Genomic DNA, 25,035 nt, shown 5'->3' with positions numbered 1-25,035 from the left:
TTCATCCCGTCCCTTCGGTATTAACCGCAAGCAAACGCTCGTCCGTCTCTTCTCCTCGTCAGCATTTGCTGTCCTTGGTTCCACCTCTGTAAGGAAGCGATAAACTCGCGTTTTACTTCCAGTGAAACGCTTAGGTTTATGCATGATCTTTTTCTCTTTACCCTGTTTTCTTTTTCCCCCTTTTTTTTCTTTTTTTCTTCTTCTTTTCCTTAAGGGAAAGGTCTTAATACGGCACTTTGCACCATACGTTGCAGGGTAAACGGTCTGGAAACGTTACACACAGCAATTAGGGCTAGGTTATTAGGCAGGCGGGCACGTCGCCTAATACCTTCCTAACGCCATCTTCCACGAAACCTTATTTTTATTCCGCTTCAGTGTTATTGTTACTGTTCGCAAACCCTCGTATGCATGCGCTTAACCGACAACTCTCTCGGTCTTTAACTACGTGGAGGAACGACAGCCCTCGATTTGCCTGTCTCCCTTTCAAACCTATTACCTTTTTGAGACTGCTCCTAGCTTCCTCTTACTCTTGCATGCTGGCCTCACAGGCGACGACCAAAACGAACAACTGCATTGCTAGGTCTAGCCCCCTCTCTTCAAGATGTGCCCCTTCGCGGCTTACGTTTCTTGGTCTCTTCAACTTCAGCCGTGGCAATTAATCTAAAAAAGTAAGTATGACATCTATTCCTTTCCGTAGCTGCGTGTACGATAACAAAACAAAAGAGAAACAGCCAAAGCAAAGCTAAGGCAGATACAGGCAACAGCAGCCACAGGGCAGGAACGGGTTACTCAGTCCTCAGCGCTGCCTCGGGGAGGCCAAAATAACTGCTAACGGTCATTAGCCATACTTACCCTAGTTACCCGTGCCAGAACGCCTCCTCCTGTAGCAGTTCCTGGTGATATCGAGGGGCCGCTGCATTCTGGCTTCCTTGTTTCATCCCGTCCCTTCGGTATTAACCGCAAGCAAACGCTCGTCCGTCTCTTCTCCTCGTCAGCATTTGCTGTCCTTGGTTCCACCTCTGTAAGGAAGCGATAAACTCGCGTTTTACTTCCAGTGAAACGCTTAGGTTTATGCATGATCTTTTTCTCTTTACCCTGTTTTCTTTTTCCCCCTTTTTTTTCTTTTTTTCTTCTTCTTTTCCTTAAGGGAAAGGTCTTAATACGGCACTTTGCACCATACGTTGCAGGGTAAACGGTCTGGAAACGTTACACACAGCAATTAGGGCTAGGTTATTAGGCAGGCGGGCACGTCGCCTAATACCTTCCTAACGCCATCTTCCACGAAACCTTATTTTTATTCCGCTTCAGTGTTATTGTTACTGTTCGCAAACCCTCGTATGCATGCGCTTAACCGACAACTCTCTCGGTCTTTAACTACGTGGAGGAACGACAGCCCTCGATTTGCCTGTCTCCCTTTCAGACCTATTACCTTTTTGAGACTGCTCCTAGCTTCCTCTTACTCTTGCATGCTGGCCTCACAGGCGACAACCAAAACGAACAACTGCATTGCTAGGTCTAGCCCCCTCTCTTCAAGATGTGCCCCTTCGCGGCTTACGTTTCTTGGTCTCTTCAACTTCAGCCGTGGCAATTAATCTAAAAAAGTAAGTATGACATCTATTCCTTTCCGTAGCTGCGTGTACGATAACAAAACAAAAGAGAAACAGCCAAAGCAAAGCTAAGGCAGATACAGGGAACAGCAGCCACAGGGCAGGAACGGGTTACTCAGTCCTCAGCGCTGCCTCGGGAAGGCCGAAATAACTGCTAACGGTCATTAGCCATACTTACCCTAGTTACCCGTGCCAGAACGCCTCCTCCTGTAGCAGTTCCTGGTGATATCGAGGGGCCGCTGCATTCTGGCTTCCTTGTTTCATCCCGTCCCTTCGGTATTAACCGCAAGCAAACGCTCGTCCGTCTCTTCTCCTCGTCAGCATTTGCTGTCCTTGGTTCCACCTCTGTAAGGAAGCGATAAACCCGCGTTTTACTTCCAGTGAAACGCTTAGGTTTATGCATGATCTTTTTCTCTTTACCCTGTTTTCTTTTTCCCCCTTTTTTTTCTTTTTTTCTTCTTCTTTTCCTTAAGGGAAAGGTCTTAATACGGCACTTTGCACCATACGTTGCAGGGTAAACGGTCTGGAAACGTTACACACAGCAATTAGGGCTAGGTTATTAGGCAGGCGGGCACGTCGCCTAATACCTTCCTAACGCCATCTTCCACGAAACCTTATTTTTATTCCGCTTCAGTGTTATTGTTACTGTTCGCAAACCCTCGTATGCATGCGCTTAACCGACAACTCTCTCGGTCTTTAACTACGTGGAGGAACGACAGCCCTCGATTTGCCTGTCTCCCTTTCAGACCTATTACCTTTTTGAGACTGCTCCTAGCTTCCTCTTACTCTTGCATGCTGGCCTCACAGGCGACGACCAAAATGAACCACCGGATCCCCAGGTCTTGCTGCTTCTCTTCGAGATGTCCCCCTTCGGTGGGCTACCCTGCCAAACAAACCAAAAAGACTGCCGAGGCCGCGAGGGTACCAGATTTTCAGACCGCTTCTCCGAGGCTTTCGGGGTGACTGACGTCACCGCTTCGCTTCACGTTACTCACAGCTACCTTCGTCTATTACTTAGGGCTAAACCTGTTTCTGTTTGCAGAGGGGCTTGTTGCTTGTTTAAACTTGACATATAGTCCATAACCTGCTCTGCATGCTCCCTAGTCCCTTCTACTTTTGCAACACTTGTGGTAATTCAAGGCGGTAATTAAGAGTCCCCATTGCCCCATAGGCTGGAGCGAGACATTGCTGCTGCTCTGAGGAGGTGCCTAAAAGCCACGCTGTTTTCGCTAGCATCACTGGGGCTTCCCAGAGCCCATCGGTGTTCTCTTTGGCTCTTCCCGAGCCTTTTAGGTTTTTTAGGCTATTCCTTAGCCCTCCATTTTAGGGCAATGTTCTCCTTAAGCACTGCGCACAGCACGATTATCCCAGATCAGCCACATCGTGCACACACAGAGGCTTCTGAGAGGCGGCTCAGAAGAAAAGAGAGAAAAGTCTCTTTGTCATCCGCACATTCACCCGTCAACACTCTTCACCAGGAAGTGCTGTAAGTTCCTGTTTCTCTAAAGCAGGACTGAGTCGAGGCGGAGACGCAGATCGCACCCCATCTTTGTTAGAACGCCTCACTGCTGCGGGCACTGGGTCTGGCAGCAGTTTGAGGAATGTTTGGGGCCTTGCACAGAGTGCAGGGGAAGGTCTGGAGTCAGTGACAACATTGCGGCAGGGCTCGGAGGCGTTTTGGGGCCTGTGGGGGTGTTGGGGCAGGATTTGTGGGTGGTTGAGTGGGTGGTTTAATGGCTCTGGGGGGGCTGGTTGCAGGAAGGGTGGGACTCTGCGGGGCCCTCAGGGCAGGGGTGCCATCCCAGATGCGTAGTGAGCACACAGGGGTGCCCTACGTGGCTCTCAGCTCGGCGGGAGCAGCCACCGGTCTCCCACCCCACCAGACAGGGGAGCGGGGCGGGGGGGGGGGGGGGAGGAGAGGAGGTGGAGGGATCTATGAGCTCGCAGAGAACGCCAGAGGAGGCAGCAGGGAACTCCCCAAGGACCCCGCGTCCCAGACGAGAGGAGGCATCAGGCTGCCCTGCCGCTGCTAGAGACATCCAGACCCCCGCGCAGACACCCCCCACACACTCCTCCAGGCTGCGTCCGCAGGGGCGAGCGCACGCCCCGGCCCGCGCTGGGGAGGAACCGGGGCCCTACAGGCGACACACGCAAAAGGGAGAGTCAGAGCCGCGCTCCGGCAGACCCGGCGCGGCGCGGCGCGGCGCGGCCCCCGGCCCGACTCCCCCCCCCCGCCCCGCCGCCTCCACGCAGCGACGGCCCCGGCTGGCAGGACACAGCCCGACACCCGCGGCCACCCGAAGGCGCACGCTCGCCTCACCTCGCCTCACCGCGGCCCCCACATGCTCGACTCCAGGCCGCCTCTGCCCTCGCCCGCCGCCGTCCAGCGAAAACACCCGCCCTGCTCGCCGCCATCTTGCCCGCCGCCGCACCGCGCGTGCGCCGGCCGCCCAGGGCTCGCGCCGCCGCACCGCGCGTGCGCCGGCCGCCCAGGGCTCGCGCCGCCGCACCGCGCGTGCGCCGGCCGCCCAGGGCTCGCGCCGCCGCACCGCGCGTGCGCCGGCCGCCCAGGGCTCGCGCCGCCGCACCGCGCGTGCGCCGGCCGCCCAGGGCTCGCGCCGCCGCACCGCGCGTGCGCCGGCCGCCCAGGGCTCGCGCCGCCGCACCGCGCGTGCGCCGGCCGCCCAGGGCTCGCGCCGCCGCACCGCGCGTGCGCCGGCCGCCCAGGGCTCGCGCCGCCGCACCGCGCGTGCGCCGGCCGCCCAGGGCTCGCGCCGCCGCACCGCGCGTGCGCCGGCCGCCCAGGGCTCGCGCCGCCGCACCGCGCGTGCGCCGGCCGCCCAGGGCTCGCGCCGCCGCACCGCGCGTGCGCCGGCCGCCCAGGGCTCGCGCCGCCGCACCGCGCGTGCGCCGGCCGCCCAGGGCTCGCGCCGCCGCACCGCGCGTGCGCCGGCCGCCCAGGGCTCGCGCCGCCGCACCGCGCGTGCGCCGGCCGCCCAGGGCTCGCGCCGCCGCACCGCGCGTGCGCCGGCCGCCCAGGGCTCGCGCCGCCGCACCGCGCGTGCGCCGGCCCAGGACCGCGCGAGAGGGGCGGGGGGAGCGCAGCGCGAGGGGCGGGGGGAGCGCAGCGCCAGGGGCGGGGGGAGCGCAGCGCGAGGGGCGGGGGGAGCGCAGCGCGAGGGGCGGGGGCAGCGCAGCGCGAGGGGCGGGGGGAGCGCAGCGCGAGGGGCGGGGGGAGCGCAGCGCGAGGGGCGGGGGGAGCGCAGCGCGAGGGGCGGGGGGAGCGCAGCGCGAGGGGCGGGGGGAGCGCAGCGCCAGGGGCGGGGGGAGCGCAGCGCCAGGGGCGGGGGGAGCGCAGCGCCAGGGGCGGGGGGAGCGCAGCGCGAGGCAGCCCAGACCCGCAATGGCCCCACTCTCGCGTGGTCGCAGCGCCGCGCTGCAGCCGGCCGGCTCCCGCGCGCCAACCGCAGCCCGCCGCGCCACCCCGGCGCTCAGGCCGAGCAGCGAGCGCCCCGAGGCTGCTCTGCCCGCGCCCGAGAGAGCGGCGGGCTTCAGCGAGCGGGCGCTGGGGCTGCCCCGGGGAGAGAGCGCCGCGGAGCAGCTCCGAGACGGCACTGCCCGTCCCCGCGCCCCCAGGAAGCACCGAGAAGGAAAAGCCCTCTCGGGAAAAGCGCTCCCGGTCCGTGAGCACCGGGCAGGGGGCACGAGCGCGGCCCCTGCGCTTACCCGTCCCCGAGAGAGCGCAGAATAGCGGCCAACGCGGCGACCGGCAGCGCGCACGTGTGCGCCGGCTGCCCGCAACGGTCTCCGTACGCAGCGGTGGCCGCCGGCGGCTGCAGTGCTGCCTTGTCGACACGCGAGGGCAGCCGTGAGCGCGCCGGAACGCAATGCGCATGCGCGCCCCCCCTCCCGCGTGCAGTGCCGCCTTTCAGACACGCGAGGGCAGCAAGGAGCAGGGCGCAGCGCTTTCCTGCCCCCCTTGCAAAATACTCGCTAGACAAAAGTGGCTTGGGCTCCTCCCGAACGCTTACCTGGCTTCATTACTACAGCTATTAGGAACCGAAGTGCATAGCCTTCTAGCAAAGGGAACGACCGTCTTTTCAAAACTTCCCGCGACTCCCCAGAATTGTCACTGCCTTGCATCAGCAGCCAGCTTCTTCCAACCCAGCCGCAAGAAACATTTTGCCTTCCCGGCAGAACTTTCTGCTCCCCGGGGGGTCCAAAGGAAACCCGTCACTCACTACTGTCTGTCAAAACGTACCGGAAGCCCTCAAATACAGGACAAGACGCCTTCTCTAAGGAAGCTGACTACTAGGTCTGCTTCACGGCAGCTTCTCCCCAGTATCAGGGTCCACTCAATAAACAAAATAGGACGAGAAATGTCTTAATCTGCTCCAAGTGCTTTCGTATAAGAGAACAACATCAAAACGAGGTATTATTGCATTTAGCCTCCACTACACGTGCTACCCCAGCGCCACGGACTTGCTTTAAAGCATCAGTGACGTACGCGGTCTGGCAGTAATTAATATTCACAGAATGAATACGCACTCGATCGAGTACGGGTGTTCATAAAAAGCTTTGCCAGTGCGTCGCTAGGTAACAAACCTAGACAAGCAGCTATTTGCCCTGATCCTTCGGCTTACATTTCTTCTGCCGGATGTAGTCAAACGTACCTGAACGCAGTGGCCTTGCGAGGCAGTGACACGGTGTCCGTGGGGTGGCTGTTCCAGGGTCTCTCGGGCTGTTCCAGGGTCCTCGGACAGCAACGGTGCTGGTCGACTTTCCCTTGCGCTGCACAGCAGGACAGCTCTGCACCGTGCCCTCCCAGCACCGCTACTCCTCCCAGCAGCTGCCTAACCGGCCCCAATCCTGAGCAAAGCTACGACCCCCAGGAGCCCGCAGCACCCCTCCTACTCTTCCCACCCTCCCCATTTCCAAGAGGGACAGCCACAGCCCCCGGGGACAACCCTGCCTGGTCACGCTGCTGTCCGAAAAGCGGATTCGTTGCCCGCTGTGCACTAAGCCAATAATGACACGCTCAGGAGAGACATTTGCTTATTTATTTCAGTTGTGCAAGCCTGGCTGCTCGGTGTTTTCCCCACAAATCAAGCGCAACTTCCCCCCCCCGCCCCGGCTTTCCAAGTAGCATTTATACAAGTTGCAAGGTTTGCAACTTTCCCTCTTACACCGGTTGGTTAGTGATTTACATACAATTCTAATATTGCTTACACACCATTTTAAAACTACGCATGCTCAGGGGAGGGGTCTTCACCCGGGCACAGGTCTTTCTGACCTATGGGCGTGATTTTCTTGTATTATAATGAGGACAGTTCAGTTCGGGGATACCTCGAATTCCTTTGCTAAATTGGCAACGTCTACATAGAAAACAAAACATTTTGATTTACTATTTCTTTAAGGCTTTAGCACTTCTAGCATGGCCTTGATTAAAGAATTATTTCCTCCCAGGAAATGGGGGGGGGGGGGGTTCCTCCTCATCTGCCTAGTTTAAACAGCAGGAACACTCTTTCTGAGCTTCCAAGGTTGTCTTGCAACACCATCGGAGATGGAAAACACTTCCTGCCCTGTACCGGGGAAAAACAGGGGCATTCCACTGTCCCCCGTGACCTGTGGGGACTCAGGCGTGAGTGACACACGTCCAGTAAGGAACAGACCCAGCGGGCACTACAGCTCCTGGCCTGCCACGCGGCCACCCGCTGGGAACCCCGCTGGCAGGGACCTGCCGCCGCCGCCCCCCCCGCGGGGCCACCTCGAGAGGCGCAGCATGGTCACCCAGTAGCCCCGCCTGAGAAGACTACACCTCCCAGCATACCGTGCACGCGAAAAGGGCGGCCCGGAAGCCCAGTGCCGGAAGACTACTGCTCCCGGCATGCCATGCCAAGCAACATGGCCGCCCGGAAGCCCAGTGCCGGAAGACTACCGCTCCCAGCATGCCGCGCTCAGAACAAACAGGCCCCACCGGAAGCCCAGTGCCGGAAGACTACTGCTCCCGGCATGCCGCGCCGAAAGCTACGGCTCCCCGCAGTCCCGCACCCCAACGCCCGCCCCCCACCCGCAGCGCTGGGGCACCTTTGACCCTCGGCACATTCCGTTCCTTTCCGTCCCGCCCCCCTTCCCCTTCCCCCCTGTCCCCCCGGAAACGGCCGCAGAGCCCCGAGCGCGGCCCCGCCGGCCCCACCACCGGCCCGGGGCTCCCCCGACACCCCCGCGACCGGCCCCGCCTCAGCTCCGACACTGCCCCCGCCCCTCCACGACCCTCCTCCCCCCGCTCCCCGACACGCTCCCGAGCTGACACAGGAGACCCCCCCCCCCCCCCCGCGCTCCTCCGACCGCGCAGTAAACCGCACCACAGCCCCGGCGCACCCCCTTCCTCCCCCCGCCTCCGTGGCCCCGGGACGCTCCCAGCCGCCGGGACCCCCGGCACATGCGGGACCCGCAGCCTGCAGTGCGCCTCCCCCGGCCCCGCTCACCTCCTCCGCGGGGCGGCCGCCGGGCTGGGCCCGAAGGGCCGTGCTCCGTGGCAGCTCCGCTGCCCAGCTCCTGCCCCAGCGCCAGCTCCCCCCAACTGCAGCCCCAGCCCCCAAATGTGGGCCTGCCCTTGCCATCAGCCCCACCTGGGGCCTGTCCTGCCACCCAGCTCCCCCTGGCATTCATCCCAGCCCCAGGGCCCGCAGCTGTGGGCCTGCAGGAACTGGGCAGGGGGCCTGGCCATCAGCCCCTTCAGGGACAGCTGGGGCTGCCAGGGCAGCAGAGGCACCCCCACTCTCCTGACAGCAGCTTGCTGAGAGCTGAAGGGAGAGCCCTGCCTGGGGTGTAGAGTGCGGAAAGGGGAGTATGCGGAGCACAAGAGAACAAATCGAGAGCTCTGGGTGCAACACAAGTCAAGAAAAAAAAAAAAAAAACAACAACGATAGAGCAAACAGAGTGACTCGGGGGGCACCAAAAGGAGGGCCCTGGGGCACACCCAGAAGCACCCAGAAAACTCCAGGACAGGAGAAAAAGCTAAACAGAGACCTCTGCGGCGTGCCGCAAAACACACACGGGGCCACGGGGCGCACCGAAAGGCACGTAGAGGGCTCGGGGGCAACCCAGAATGTGAACTGAGGGGTCCTGAGGGCATCAGAGGGCAAGTGCAGGGCTCTGGGGCAGACCAAAATACAGAGGAAGGGCCTTGGCGCACACCAGAGGGGTCACCAGGCACGCCGCAGGGCTCAACGCGGCTGACAGGATGGCGCCTGCAGGCTGCCCCAGGCACACGAGCGACACTGCGGAGTGCCAAAAGCAAATCCGGGAGCGGTTCGGGGACCTCACGCAGCCCTGGAGGGGCTCTGGCAGCCCTCGCGATGAGGGGAAACACCCCCAAGAGCCCCGAGGGTCCAGGCAACGCAAGGGAAATTCCCCGCAGCTCTGGGAACAGCACCGGGCACCCTGGCAAGCGCAGGCACTCCCAAGTACATGGGACTCGGGGACCAGCTCCCAGCCCCGGACACAATGCATAACCTCCTGCCTCAGGCATCGTGTTCAGGCAAACCGCCCTGGAGCTCGGCACCAGCGTGCCTCCCCTTACCTACGATATCCAAAGAGTCACCGCCGCACCAGCGTCTGTCCGTACGTCTGTCCGTCGGGGAAGGGTCAGCTCCTGCCCCTGCCCTCGACATGGCAGGTGTCCGAGTAGCCTCCCCCCAGTGCTTTTTCCTTCAGGGCTAGGATTCAGCTCGCAGAGCTGAGAGGAAAATGCCTGATCCCGCCTGCCTGCACTTCTGCCCCAACCCAGGCCAGAGCCCCTCAGGTTACTTAGTCCTCATCGCTGCCTCGGGAAGGCCGAAATAACTGCTAACGGTCATTAGCCATACTTACCCTAGTTACCCGTGCCAGAACGCCTCCTCCTGTAGCAGTTCCTGGTGATATCGAGGGGCCGCTGCATTCTGGCTTCCTTGTTTCATCCCGGCCCTTCGGTATTAACCGCAAGCAAACGCTCGTCCGTCTCTTCTCCTCGTCAGCATTTGCTGTCCTTGGTTCCACCTCTGTAAGGAAGCGATAAACTCGCGTTTTACTTCCAGTGAAACGCTTAGGTTTATGCATGATCTTTTTCTCTTTACCCTGTTTTCTTTTTCCCCCTTTTTTTTCTTTTTTTCTTCTTCTTTTCCTTAAGGGAAAGGTCTTAATACGGCACTTTGCACCATACGTTGCAGGGTAAACGGTCTGGAAACGTTACACACAGCAATTAGGGCTAGGTTATTAGGCAGGCGGGCACGTCGCCTAATACCTTCCTAACGCCATCTTCCACGAAACCTTACTTTTATTCCGCTTCAGTGTTATTGTTACTGTTCGCAAACCCTCGTATGCATGCGCTTAACCGACAACTCTCTCGGTCTTTAACTACGTGGAGGAACGACAGCCCTCGATTTGCCTGTCTCCCTTTCAAACCTATTACCTTTTTGAGACTGCTCCTAGCTTCCTCTTACTCTTGCATGCTGGCCTCACAGGCGACGACCAAAACGAACAACTGCATCGCTAGGTCTAGCCCCCTCTCTTCAAGATGTGCCCCTTCGCGGCTTACGTTTCTTGGTCTCTTCAACTTCAGCCGTGGCAATTAATCTAAAAAAGTAAGTATGACATCTATTCCTTTCCGTAGCTGCGTGTACGATAACAAAACAAAAGAGAAACAGCCAAAGCAAAGCTAAGGCAGATACAGGCAACAGCAGCCACAGGGCAGGAACGGGTTACTCAGTCCTCAGCGCTGCCTCGGGGAGGCCAAAATAACTGCTAACGGTCATTAGCCATACTTACCCTAGTTACCCGTGCCAGAACGCCTCCTCCTGTAGCAGTTCCTGGTGATATCGAGGGGCCGCTGCATTCTGGCTTCCTTGTTTCATCCCGTCCCTTCGGTATTAACCGCAAGCAAACGCTCGTCCGTCTCTTCTCCTCGTCAGCATTTGCTGTCCTTGGTTCCACCTCTGTAAGGAAGCGATAAACTCGCGTTTTACTTCCAGTGAAACGCTTAGGTTTATGCATGATCTTTTTCTCTTTACCCTGTTTTCTTTTTCCCCCTTTTTTTTCTTTTTTTCTTCTTCTTTTCCTTAAGGGAAAGGTCTTAATACGGCACTTTGCACCATACGTTGCAGGGTAAACGGTCTGGAAACGTTACACACAGCAATTAGGGCTAGGTTATTAGGCAGGCGGGCACGTCGCCTAATACCTTCCTAACGCCATCTTCCACGAAACCTTACTTTTATTCCGCTTCAGTGTTATTGTTACTGTTCGCAAACCCTCGTATGCATGCGCTTAACCGACAACTCTCTCGGTCTTTAACTACGTGGAGGAACGACAGCCCTCGATTTGCCTGTCTCCCTTTCAAACCTATTACCTTTTTGAGACTGCTCCTAGCTTCCTCTTACTCTTGCATGCTGGCCTCACAGGCGACGACCAAAACGAACAACTGCATTGCTAGGTCTAGCCCCCTCTCTTCAAGATGTGCCCCTTCGCGGCTTACGTTTCTTGGTCTCTTCAACTTCAGCCGTGGCAATTAATCTAAAAAAGTAAGTATGACATCTATTCCTTTCCGTAGCTGCGTGTACGATAACAAAACAAAAGAGAAACAGCCAAAGCAAAGCTAAGGCAGATACAGGCAACAGCAGCCACAGGGCAGGAACGGGTTACTCAGTCCTCAGCGCTGCCTCGGGGAGGCCAAAATAACTGCTAACGGTCATTAGCCATACTTACCCTAGTTACCCGTGCCAGAACGCCTCCTCCTGTAGCAGTTCCTGGTGATATCGAGGGGCCGCTGCATTCTGGCTTCCTTGTTTCATCCCGTCCCTTCGGTATTAACCGCAAGCAAACGCTCGTCCGTCTCTTCTCCTCGTCAGCATTTGCTGTCCTTGGTTCCACCTCTGTAAGGAAGCGATAAACTCGCGTTTTACTTCCAGTGAAACGCTTAGGTTTATGCATGATCTTTTTCTCTTTACCCTGTTTTCTTTTTCCCCCTTTTTTTTCTTTTTTTCTTCTTCTTTTCCTTAAGGGAAAGGTCTTAATACGGCACTTTGCACCATACGTTGCAGGGTAAACGGTCTGGAAACGTTACACACAGCAATTAGGGCTAGGTTATTAGGCAGGCGGGCACGTCGCCTAATACCTTCCTAACGCCATCTTCCACGAAACCTTATTTTTATTCCGCTTCAGTGTTATTGTTACTGTTCGCAAACCCTCGTATGCATGCGCTTAACCGACAACTCTCTCGGTCTTTAACTACGTGGAGGAACGACAGCCCTCGATTTGCCTGTCTCCCTTTCAGACCTATTACCTTTTTGAGACTGCTCCTAGCTTCCTCTTACTCTTGCATGCTGGCCTCACAGGCGACAACCAAAACGAACAACTGCATTGCTAGGTCTAGCCCCCTCTCTTCAAGATGTGCCCCTTCGCGGCTTACGTTTCTTGGTCTCTTCAACTTCAGCCGTGGCAATTAATCTAAAAAAGTAAGTATGACATCTATTCCTTTCCGTAGCTGCGTGTACGATAACAAAACAAAAGAGAAACAGCCAAAGCAAAGCTAAGGCAGATACAGGGAACAGCAGCCACAGGGCAGGAACGGGTTACTCAGTCCTCAGCGCTGCCTCGGGAAGGCCGAAATAACTGCTAACGGTCATTAGCCATACTTACCCTAGTTACCCGTGCCAGAACGCCTCCTCCTGTAGCAGTTCCTGGTGATATCGAGGGGCCGCTGCATTCTGGCTTCCTTGTTTCATCCCGTCCCTTCGGTATTAACCGCAAGCAAACGCTCGTCCGTCTCTTCTCCTCGTCAGCATTTGCTGTCCTTGGTTCCACCTCTGTAAGGAAGCGATAAACCCGCGTTTTACTTCCAGTGAAACGCTTAGGTTTATGCATGATCTTTTTCTCTTTACCCTGTTTTCTTTTTCCCCCTTTTTTTTCTTTTTTTCTTCTTCTTTTCCTTAAGGGAAAGGTCTTAATACGGCACTTTGCACCATACGTTGCAGGGTAAACGGTCTGGAAACGTTACACACAGCAATTAGGGCTAGGTTATTAGGCAGGCGGGCACGTCGCCTAATACCTTCCTAACGCCATCTTCCACGAAACCTTATTTTTATTCCGCTTCAGTGTTATTGTTACTGTTCGCAAACCCTCGTATGCATGCGCTTAACCGACAACTCTCTCGGTCTTTAACTACGTGGAGGAACGACAGCCCTCGATTTGCCTGTCTCCCTTTCAGACCTATTACCTTTTTGAGACTGCTCCTAGCTTCCTCTTACTCTTGCATGCTGGCCTCACAGGCGACGACCAAAATGAACCACCGGATCCCCAGGTCTTGCTGCTTCTCTTCGAGATGTCCCCCTTCGGTGGGCTACCCTGCCAAACAAACCAAAAAGACTGCCGAGGCCGCGAGGGTACCAGATTTTCAGACCGCTTCTCCGAGGCTTTCGGGGTGACTGACGTCACCGCTTCGCTTCACGTTACTCACAGCTACCTTCGTCTATTACTTAGGGCTAAACCTGTTTCTGTTTGCAGAGGGGCTTGTTGCTTGTTTAAACTTGACATATAGTCCATAACCTGCTCTGCATGCTCCCTAGTCCCTTCTACTTTTGCAACACTTGTGGTAATTCAAGGCGGTAATTAAGAGTCCCCATTGCCCCACAGGCTGGAGCGAGACATTGCTGCTGCTCTGAGGAGGTGCCTAAAAGCCACGCTGTTTTCGCTAGCATCACTGGGGCTTCCCAGAGCCCATCGGTGTTCTCTTTGGCTCTTCCCGAGCCTTTTAGGTTTTTTAGGCTATTCCTTAGCCCTCCATTTTAGGGCAATGTTCTCCTTAAGCACTGCGCACAGCACGATTATCCCAGATCAGCCACATCGTGCACACACAGAGGCTTCTGAGAGGCGGCTCAGAAGAAAAGAGAGAAAAGTCTCTTTGTCATCCGCACATTCACCCGTCAACACTCTTCACCAGGAAGTGCTGTAAGTTCCTGTTTCTCTAAAGCAGGACTGAGTCGAGGCGGAGACGCAGATCGCACCCCATCTTTGTTAGAACGCCTCACTGCTGCGGGCACTGGGTCTGGCAGCAGTTTGAGGAATGTTTGGGGCCTTGCACAGAGTGCAGGGGAAGGTCTGGAGTCAGTGACAACATTGCGGCAGGGCTCGGAGGCGTTTTGGGGCCTGTGGGGGTGTTGGGGCAGGATTTGTGGGTGGTTGAGTGGGTGGTTTAATGGCTCTGGGGGGGCTGGTTGCAGGAAGGGTGGGACTCTGCGGGGCCCTCAGGGCAGGGGTGCCATCCCAGATGCGTAGTGAGCACACAGGGGTGCCCTACGTGGCTCTCAGCTCGGCGGGAGCAGCCACCGGTCTCCCACCCCACCAGACAGGGGAGCGGGGCGGGGGGGGGGGGGGGAGGAGAGGAGGTGGAGGGATCTATGAGCTCGCAGAGAACGCCAGAGGAGGCAGCAGGGAACTCCCCAAGGACCCCGCGTCCTAGACGAGAGGAGGCATCAGGCTGCCGTGCCGCTGCTAGAGACATCCAGACCCCCGCGCAGACACCCCCCACACACTCCTCCAGGCTGCGTCCGCAGGGGCGAGCGCACGCCCCGGCCCGCGCTGGGGAGGAACCGGGGCCCTACAGGCGACACACGCAAAAGGGAGAGTCAGAGCCGCGCTCCGGCAGACCCGGCGCCGCGCAGACCCGGCGCGGCGCGGCGCGGCCCCCGGCCCGACTCCCCCCCCCCCGCCCCGCCGCCTCCACGCAGCGACGGCCCCGGCTGGCAGGACACAGCCCGACACCCGCGGCCACCCGAAGACGCACGCTCGCCTCACCGCGGCCCCCACATGCTCGACTCCAGCCCGCCTCTGCCCTCGCCCGCCGCCGTCCAGCCAAAACACCCGCCCTGCTCGCCGCCATCTTGCCCGCCGCCGCACCGCGCGTGCGCCGGCCGCCCAGGGCTCGCGCCGCCGCACCGCGCGTGCGCCGGCCGCCCAGGGCTCGCGCCGCCGCACCGCGCGTGCGCCGGCCGCCCAGGGCTCGCGCCGCCGCACCGCGCGTGCGCCGGCCGCCCAGGGCTCGCGCCGCCGCACCGCGCGTGCGCCGGCCGCCCAGGGCTCGCGCCGCCGCACCGCGCGTGCGCCGGCCGCCCAGGGCTCGCGCCGCCGCACCGCGCGTGCGCCGGCCGCCCAGGGCTCGCGCCGCCGCACCGCGCGTGCGCCGGCCGCCCAGGGCTCGCGCCGCCGCACCGCGCGTGCGCCGGCCGCCCAGGGCTCGCGCCGCCGCACCGCGCGTGCGCCGGCCGCCCAGGGCTCGCGCCGCCGCACCGCGCGTGCGCCGGCCGCCCAGGGCTCGCGCCGCCGCACCGCGCGTGCGCCGGCCGCCCAGGGCTCGCGCCGCCGCACCGCGCGTGCGCCGGCCGCCCAGGGCTCGCGCCGCCGCACCGCGCGTGCGCCGGCCGCCCAGGGCTCGCGCCGCCGCACCGCGCGTGCGCCGGCCGCCCAGGGCTCGCGCCGCCGCACCGCGCGTGCGCCGGCCCAGGACCGCGCGAGAGGGGCGGGGGGAGCGCGAGGGGCGGGGGGAGCGCAGCGCGAGGGGCGGGGGGAGCGCAGCGCGAGGGGCGGGGGGAGCGCAGCGCGAGGGGCGGGGGGAGCGCAGCGCGAGGGGCGGGGGGAGCGCAGCGCGAGGGGCGGGGGGAGCGCAGCGCGAGGGGCGGGGGGAGCGCAGCGCGAGGGGCGGGGGGAGCGCAGCGCGAGGGGCGGGGGCAGCGCAGCGCGAGGGGCGGGGGGAGCGCAGCGCGAGGGGCGGGGGGAGCGCAGCGCGAGGGGCGGGGGGAGCGCAGCGCGAGGGGCGGGGGGAGCGCAGCGCGAGGGGCGGGGGGAGCGCAGCGCGAGGGGCGGGGGGAGCGCAGCGCGAGGGGCGGGGGGAGCGCAGCGCGAGGGGCGGGGGGAGCGCAGCGCGAGGGGCGGGGGGAGCGCAGCGCGAGGGGCGGGGGGAGCGCAGCGCGAGGCAGCCCAGACCCGCAATGGCCCCACCCTCGCGTGGTCGCAGCGCCGCGCTGCAGCCGGCCGGCTCCCGCGCGCCAACCGCAGCCCGCCGCGCCACCCCGGCGCTCAGGCCGAGCAGCGAGCGCCCCGAGGCTGCTCTGCCCGCGCCCGAGAGAGCGGCGGGCTTCAGCGAGCGGGCGCTGGGGCTGCCCCGGGGAGAGAGCGCCGCGGAGCAGCTCCGAGACGGCACTGCCCGTCCCCGCGCCCCCAGGAAGCACCGAGAAGGAAAAGCCCTCTCGGGAAAAGCGCTCCCGGTCCGTGAGCACCGGGCAGGGGGCACGAGCGCGGCCCCTGCGCTTACCCGTCCCCGAGAGAGCGCAGAATAGCGGCCAACGCGGCGACCGGCAGCGCGCACGTGTGCGCCGGCTGCCCGCAACGGTCTCCGTACGCAGCGGTGGCCGCCGGCGGCTGCAGTGCTGCCTTGTCGACACGCGAGGGCAGCCGTGAGCGCGCCGGAACGCAATGCGCATGCGCGCCCCCCCTCCCGCGTGCAGTGCCGCCTTTCAGACACGCGAGGGCAGCAAGGAGCAGGGCGCAGCGCTTTCCTGCCCCCCTTGCAAAATACTCGCTAGACAAAAGTGGCTTGGGCTCCTCCCGAACGCTTACCTGGCTTCATTACTACAGCTATTAGGAACCGAAGTGCATAGCCTTCTAGCAAAGGGAACGACCGTCTTTTCAAAACTTCCCGCGACTCCCCAGAATTGTCACTGCCTTGCATCAGCAGCCAGCTTCTTCCAACCCAGCCGCAAGAAACATTTTGCCTTCCCGGCAGAACTTTCTGCTCCCCGGGGGGTCCAAAGGAAACCCGTCACTCACTACTGTCTGTCAAAACGTACCGGAAGCCCTCAAATACAGGACAAGACGCCTTCTCTAAGGAAGCTGACTACTAGGTCTGCTTCACGGCAGCTTCTCCCCAGTATCAGGGTCCACTCAATAAACAAAATAGGACGAGAAATGTCTTAATCTGCTCCAAGTGCTTTCGTATAAGAGAACAACATCAAAACGAGGTATTATTGCATTTAGCCTCCACTACACGTGCTACCCCAGCGCCACGGACTTGCTTTAAAGCATCAGTGACGTACGCGGTCTGGCAGTAATTAATATTCACAGAATGAATACACACTCGATCGAGTACGGGTGTTCATAAAAAGCTTTGCCAGTGCGTCGCTAGGTAACAAACCTAGACAAGCAGCTATTTGCCCTGATCCTTCGGCTTACATTTCTTCTACCGGATGTAGTCAAACGTACCTGCATGCAGTGGCCTTGCGAGGCAGTGACACGGTGTCCGTGGGGTGGCTGTTCCAGGGTCTCTCGGGCTGTTCCAGGGTCCTCGGACAGCAACGGTGCTGGTCGACTTTCCCTTGCGCTGCACAGCAGGACAGCTCCGCACCGTGCCCTCCCAGCACCGCCACTCCTCCCAGCAGCTGCCTAACCGGCCCCAATCCTGAGCAAAGCTACGACCCCCAGGAGCCCGCAGCACCCCTCCTACTCTTCCCGCCCTCCCCATTTCCAAGAGGGACAGCCCCAGCCCCCGGGGACAACCCTGCCTGGTCACGCTGCTGTCCAAAAAGCGGATTCGTTGCCCGCTGTGCACTAAGCCAATAATGACACGCTCAGGAGAGACATTTGCTTATTTATTTCAGAGTTGTGCAAGCCTGGCTGCTCGGTGTTTTCCCCACAAATCAAGCGCAACTTCCCCCCCCCGCCCCGGCTTTCCAAGTAGCATTTATACAAGTTGCAAGGTTTGCAACTTTCCCTCTTACACCGGTTGGTTAGTGATTTACATACAATTCTAATATTGCTTACACACCATTTTAAAACTACGCATGCTCAGGGGAGGGGTCTTCACCCGGGCACAGGTCTTTCTGACCTATGGGCGTGATTTTCTTGTATTATAATGAGGACAGTTCAGTTCGGGGATACCTCGAATTCCTTTGCTAAATTGGCAACGTCTACATAGAAAACAAAACATTTTGATTTACTATTTCTTTAAGGCTTTAGCACTTCTAGCATGGCCTTGATTAAAGAATTATTTCCTCCCAGGAAATGGGGGGGGGGGGGAGTTCCTCCTCATCTGCCTAGTTTAAACAGCAGGAACACTCTTTCTGAGCTTCCAAGGTTGTCTTGCAACACCATCGGAGATGGAAAACACTTCCTGCCCTGTACCGGGGAAAAACAGGGGCATTCCACTGTCCCCCGTGACCTGTGGGGACTCAGGCGTGAGTGACACATGTCCAGTAAGGAACAGACCCAGCGGGCACTACAGCTCCTGGCCTGCCACGCGGCCACCCGCTGGGAACCCCGCTGGCAGGGACCTGCCGCCGCCGCCCCCCCCGCGGGGCCACCTCGAGAGGCGCAGCATGGTCACCCAGTAGCCCCGCCTGAGAAGACTACACCTCCCAGCATACCGTGCACGCGAAAAGGGCGGCCCGGAAGCCCAGTGCCGGAAGACTACTGCTCCCGGCATGCCATGCCAAGCAACATGGCCGCCCGGAAGCCCAGTGCCGGAAGACTACCGCTCCCAGCATGCCGCGCCGAAAGCTACGGCTCCCCGCATTCTCGCACCCCAACTCCCGCCCCCCACCCGCAGCGCTGGGGCACCTTTGACCCTCGGCACATTCCGTTCCTTTCCGTCCCGCCCCCCTTCCCCTTCCCCCCTGTCCCCCCGGAAACGGCCGCAGAGCCCCGAGCGCGGCCCCGCCGGCCCCACCACCGGCCCGGGGCTCCCCCGACACCCCCGCGACCGGCCCCGCCTCAGCTCCGACACTGCCCCCGCCCCTCCACGACCCTCCTCCCCCCGCTCCCCGACACGCTCCCGAGCTGACACAGGAGACCCCCCCCCCCCCCCCGCGCTCCTCCGACCGCGCAGTAAACCGCACCACAGCCCCGGCGCACCCCCTTCCTCCCCCCGCCTCCGTGGCCCCGGGACGCTCCCAGCCGCCGGGACCCCCGGCACATGCGGGACCCGCAGCCTGCAGTGCGCCTCCCCCGGCCCCGCTCACCTCCTCCGCGGGGCGGCCGCCGGGCTGGGCCCGAAGGGCCGTGCTCCGTGGCAGCTCCGCTGCCCAGCTCCTGCCCCAGCGCCAGCTCCCCCCAACTGCAGCCCCAGCCCCCAAATGTGGGCCTGCCCTTGCCATCAGCCCCACCTGGGGCCTGTCCTGCCACCCAGCTCCCCCTGGCATTCATCCCAGCCCCAGGGCCCGCAGCTGTGGGCCTGCAGGAACTGGGCAGGGGGCCTGGCCATCAGCCCCTTCAGGGACAGCTGGGGCTGCCAGGGCAGCAGAGGCACCCCCACTCTCCTGACAGCAGCTTGCTGAGAGCTGAAGGGAGAGCCCTGCCTGGGGTGTAGAGTGCGGAAAGGGGAGTATGCGGAGCACAAGAGAACAAATCGAGAGCTCTGGGTGCAACACAAGTCAAGAAAAAAAAAAAAAAAAAAAAAAAAAGAACAACGATAGAGCAAACAGAGTGACTCGGGGGGCACCAAAAGGAGGGCCCTGGGGCACACCCAGAAGCACCCAGAAAACTCCAGGACAGGAGAAAAAGCTAAACAGAGACCTCTGCGGCGTGCCACAAAACACACACGGGGCCACGGGGCGCACCGAAAGGCACGCAGAGGGCTCGGGGGCAACCCAGAATGTGAACTGAGGGGTCCTGAGGGCATCAGAGGGCAAGTGCAGGGCTCTGGGGCAGACCAAAATACAGAGGAAGGGCCTTGGCGCACACCAGAGGGGTCACCAGGCACGCCGCAGGGCTCAACGCGGCTGACAGGATGGCGCCTGCAGGCTGCCCCAGGCACACGAGCGACACTGCGGAGTGCCAAAAGCAAATCCGGGAGCGGTTCGGGGACCTCACGCAGCCCTGGAGGGGCTCTGGCAGCCCTCGCGATGAGGGGAAACACCCCCAAGAGCCCCGAGGGTCCAGGCAACGCAAGGGAAATTCCCCGCAGCTCTGGGAACAGCACCGGGCACCCTGGCAAGCGCAGGCACTCCCAAGTACATGGGACTCGGGGACCAGCTCCCAGCCCCGGACACAATGCATAACCTCCTGCCTCAGGCATCGTGTTCAGGCAAACCGCCCTGGAGCTCGGCACCAGCGTGCCTCCCCTTACCTACGATATCCAAAGAGTCACCGCCGCACCAGCGTCTGTCCGTACGTCCGTCCGTCGGGGAAGGGTCAGCTCCTGCCCCTGCCCTCGACATGGCAGGTGTCCGAGTAGCCTCCCCCCAGTGCTTTTTCCTTCAGGGCTAGGATTCAGCTCGCAGAGCTGAGAGGAAAATGCCTGATCCCGCCTGCCTGCACTTCTGCCCCAACCCAGGCCAGAGCCCCTCAGGTTACTTAGTCCTCAGCGCTGCCTCGGGGAGGCCGAAATAACTGCTAACGGTCATTAGCCATACTTACCCTAGTTACCCGTGCCAGAACGCCTCCTCCTGTAGCAGTTCCTGGTGATATCGAGGGGCCGCTGCATTCTGGCTTCCTTGTTTCATCCCGTCCCTTCGGTATTAACCGCAAGCAAACGCTCGTCCGTCTCTTCTCCTCGTCAGCATTTGCTGTCCTTGGTTCCATCTCTGTAAGGAAGCGATAAACTCGCGTTTTACTTCCAGTGAAACGCTTAGGTTTATGCATGATCTTTTTCTCTTTACCCTGTTTTCTTTTTCCCCCTTTTTTTTCTTTTTTTCTTCTTCTTTTCCTTAAGGGAAAGGTCTTAATACGGCACTTTGCACCATACGTTGCAGGGTAAACGGTCTGGAAACGTTACACACAGCAATTAGGGCTAGGTTATTAGGCAGGCGGGCACGTCGCCTAATACCTTCCTAACGCCATCTTCCACGAAACCTTATTTTTATTCCGCTTCAGTGTTATTGTTACTGTTCGCAAACCCTCGTATGCATGCGCTTAACCGACAACTCTCTCGGTCTTTAACTACGTGGAGGAACGACAGCCCTCGATTTGCCTGTCTCCCTTTCAGACCTATTACCTTTTTGAGACTGCTCCTAGCTTCCTCTTACTCTTGCATGCTGGCCTCACAGGCGACGACCAAAACGAACAACTGCATCGCTAGGTCTAGCCCCCTCTCTTCAAGATGTGCCCCTTCGCGGCTTACGTTTCTTGGTCTCTTCAACTTCAGCCGTGGCAATTAATCTAAAAAAGTAAGTATGACATCTATTCCTTTCCGTAGCTGCGTGTACGATAACAAAACAAAAGAGAAACAGCCAAAGCAAAGCTAAGGCAGATACAGGCAACAGCAGCCACAGGGCAGGAACGGGTTACTCAGGCCTCAGCGCTGCCTCGGGGAGGCCAAAATAACTGCTAACGGTCATTAGCCATACTTACCCTAGTTACCCGTGCCAGAACGCCTCCTCCTGTAGCAGTTCCTGGTGATATCGAGGGGCCGCTGCATTCTGGCTTCCTTGTTTCATCCCGTCCCTTCGGTATTAACCGCAAGCAAACGCTCGTCCGTCTCTTCTCCTCGTCAGCGTTTGCTGTCCTTGGTTCCATCTCTGTAAGGAAGCGATAAACTCGCGTTTTACTTCCAGTGAAACGCTTAGGTTTATGCATGATCTTTTTCTCTTTACCCTGTTTTCTTTTTCCCCCTTTTTTTTCTTTTTTTCTTCTTCTTTTCCTTAAGGGAAAGGTCTTAATACGGCACTTTGCACCATACGTTGCAGGGTAAACGGTCTGGAAACGTTACACACAGCAGTTAGGGCTAGGTTATTAGGCAGGCGGGCACGTCGCCTAATACCTTCCTAACGCCATCTTCCACGAAACCTTATTTTTATTCCGCTTCAGTGTTATTGTTACTGTTCGCAAACCCTCGTATGCATGCGCTTAACCGACAACTCTCTCGGTCTTTAACTACGTGGAGGAACGACAGCCCTCGATTTGCCTGTCTCCCTTTCAGACCTATTACCTTTTTGAGACTGCTCCTAGCTTCCTCTTACTCTTGCATGCTGGCCTCACAGGCGACGACCAAAATGAACCACCGGATCCCCAGGTCTTGCTGCTTCTCTTCGAGATGTCCCCCTTCGGTGGGCTACCCTGCCAAACAAACCAAAAAGACTGCCGAGGCCGCGAGGGTACCAGATTTTCAGACCGCTTCTCCGAGGCTTTCGGGGTGACTGACGTCACCGCTTCGCTTCACGTTACTCACAGCTACCTTCGTCTATTACTTAGGGCTAAACCTGTTTCTGTTTGCAGAGGGGCTTGTTGCTTCTTTAAACTTGACATATAGTCCATAACCTGCTCTGCATGCTCCCTAGTCCCTTCTGCTTTTGCAACACTTGTGGTAATTCAAGGCGGTAATTAAGAGTCCCCATTGCCCCACAGGCTGGAGCGAGACATTGCTGCTGCTCTGAGGAGGTGCCTAAAAGCCACGCTGTTTTCGCTAGCATCACTGGGGCTTCTCAGAGCCCATCGGTGTTCTCTTTGGCTCTTCCCGAGCCTTTTAGGTTTTTTAGGCTATTCCTTAGCCCTCCATTTTAGGGCAATGTTCTCCTTAAGCACTGCGCACAGCACGATTATCCCAGATCAGCCACATCATGCACACACAGAGGCTTCTGAGAGGCGGCTCAGAAGAAAAGAGAGAAAAGTCTCTTTGTCATCCGCACATTCACCCGTCAACACTCTTCACCAGGAAGTGCTGTAAGTTCCTGTTTCTCTAAAGCGGGACTGAGTCGAGGCGGAGACGCAGATCGCACCCCATCTTTGTTAGAACGCCTCACTGCTGCGGGCACTGGGTCTGGCAGCAGTTTGAGGAATGTTTGGGGCCTTGCACAGAGTGCAGGGGAAGGTCTGGAGTCAGTGACAACATTGCGGCAGGGCTCGGAGGCGTTTTGGGGCCTGTGGGGGTGTTGGGGCAGGATTTGTGGGTGGTTGAGTGGGTGGTTTAATGGCTCTGGGGGGGCTGGTTGCAGGAAGGGTGGGACTCTGCGGGGCCCTCAGGGCAGGGGTGCCATCCCAGATGCGTAGTGAGCACACAGGGGTGCCCTACGTGGCTCTCAGCTCGGCGGGAGCAGCCACCGGTCTCCCACCCCACCAGACAGGGGAGCGGGGCGGGGGGGGGGGGAGGAGAGGAGGTGGAGGGATCTATGAGCTCGCAGAGAACGCCAGAGGAGGCAGCAGGGAACTCCCCAAGGACCCCGCGTCCTAGACGAGAGGAGGCATCAGGCTGCCGTGCCGCTGCTAGAGACATCCAGACCCCCGCGCAGACACCCCCCACACACTCCTCCAGGCTGCGTCCGCAGGGGCGAGCGCACGCCCCGGCCCGCGCTGGGGAGGAACCGGGGCCCTACAGGCGACACACGCAAAAGGGAGAGTCAGAGCCGCGCTCCGGCAGACCCGGCGCCGCGCAGACCCGGCGCGGCGCGGCGCGGCGCGGCCCCCGGCCCGACTCCCCCCCCCCGCCCCGCCGCCTCCACGCAGCGACGGCCCCGGCTGGCAGGACACAGCCCGACACCCGCGGCCACCCGAAGACGCACGCTCGCCTCACCTCGCCTCACCGCGGCCCCCACATGCTCGACTCCAGCCCGCCTCTGCCCTCGCCCGCCGCCGTCCAGCCAAAACACCCGCCCTGCTCGCCGCCATCTTGCCCGCCGCCGCACCGCGCGTGCGCCGGCCGCCCAGGGCTCGCGCCGCCGCACCGCGCGTGCGCCGGCCGCCCAGGGCTCGCGCCGCCGCACCGCGCGTGCGCCGGCCGCCCAGGGCTCGCGCCGCCGCACCGCGCGTGCGCCGGCCGCCCAGGGCTCGCGCCGCCGCACCGCGCGTGCGCCGGCCGCCCAGGGCTCGCGCCGCCGCACCGCGCGTGCGCCGGCCGCCCAGGGCTCGCGCCGCCGCACCGCGCGTGCGCCGGCCGCCCAGGGCTCGCGCCGCCGCACCGCGCGTGCGCCGGCCGCCCAGGGCTCGCGCCGCCGCACCGCGCGTGCGCCGGCCGCCCAGGGCTCGCGCCGCCGCACCGCGCGTGCGCCGGCCGCCCAGGGCTCGCGCCGCCGCACCGCGCGTGCGCCGGCCGCCCAGGGCTCGCGCCGCCGCACCGCGCGTGCGCCGGCCGCCCAGGGCTCGCGCCGCCGCACCGCGCGTGCGCCGGCCGCCCAGGGCTCGCGCCGCCGCACCGCGCGTGCGCCGGCCGCCCAGGGCTCGCGCCGCCGCACCGCGCGTGCGCCGGCCGCCCAGGGCTCGCGCCGCCGCACCGCGCGTGCGCCGGCCCAGGACCGCGCGAGAGGGGCGGGGGGAGCGCAGCGCGAGGGGCGGGGGGAGCGCAGCGCGAGGGGCGGGGGGAGCGCAGCGCGAGGGGCGGGGGGAGCGCAGCGCGAGGGGCGGGGGGAGCGCAGCGCGAGGCAGCCCAGACCCGCAATGGCCCCACCCTCGCGTGGTCGCAGCGCCGCGCTGCAGCCGGCCGGCTCCCGCGCGCCAACCGCAGCCCGCCGCGCCACCCCGGCGCTCAGGCCGAGCAGCGAGCGCCCCGAGGCTGCTCTGCCCGCGCCCGAGAGAGCGGCGGGCTTCAGCGAGCGGGCGCTGGGGCTGCCCCGGGGAGAGAGCGCCGCGGAGCAGCTCCGAGACGGCACTGCCCGTCCCCGCGCCCCCAGGAAGCACCGAGAAGGAAAAGCCCTCTCGGGAAAAGCGCTCCCGGTCCGTGAGCACCGGGCAGGGGGCACGAGCGCGGCCCCTGCGCTTACCCGTCCCCGAGAGAGCGCAGAGTAGCGGCCAACGCGGCGACCGGCAGCGCGCACGTGTGCGCCGGCTGCCCGCAACGGTCTCCGTACGCAGCGGTGGCCGCCGGCGGCTGCAGTGCTGCCTTGTCGACACGCGAGGGCAGCCGTGAGCGCGCCGGAACGCAATGCGCATGCGCGCCCCCCCTCCCGCGTGCAGTGCCGCCTTTCAGACACGCGAGGGCAGCAAGGAGCAGGGCGCAGCGCTTTCCTGCCCCCCTTGCAAAATACTCGCTAGGCAAAAGTGGCTTGGGCTCCTCCCGAACGCTTACCTGGCTTCATTACTACAGCTATTAGGAACCGAAGTGCATAGCCTTCTAGCAAAGGGAACGACCGTCTTTTCAAAACTTCCCGCGACTCCCCAGAATTGTCACTGCCTTGCATCAGCAGCCAGCTTCTTCCAACCCAGCCGCAAGAAACATTTTGCCTTCCCGGCAGAACTTTCTGCTCCCCGGGGGGTCCAAAGGAAACCCGTCACTCACTACTGTCTGTCAAAACGTACCGGAAGCCCTCAAATACAGGACAAGACGCCTTCTCTAAGGAAGCTGACTACTAGGTCTGCTTCACGGCAGCTTCTCCCCAGTATCAGGGTCCACTCAATAAACAAAATAGGACGAGAAATGTCTTAATCTGCTCCAAGTGCTTTCGTATAAGAGAACAACATCAAAACGAGGTATTATTGCATT

Source organism: Dromaius novaehollandiae, chromosome 3, assembly GCF_036370855.1.
Source record: "Dromaius novaehollandiae isolate bDroNov1 chromosome 3, bDroNov1.hap1, whole genome shotgun sequence".
NCBI classification, from domain to species: Eukaryota; Metazoa; Chordata; class Aves; order Casuariiformes; family Dromaiidae; genus Dromaius; species Dromaius novaehollandiae.
Note: the sequence above shows the minus strand (reverse complement) of the source record.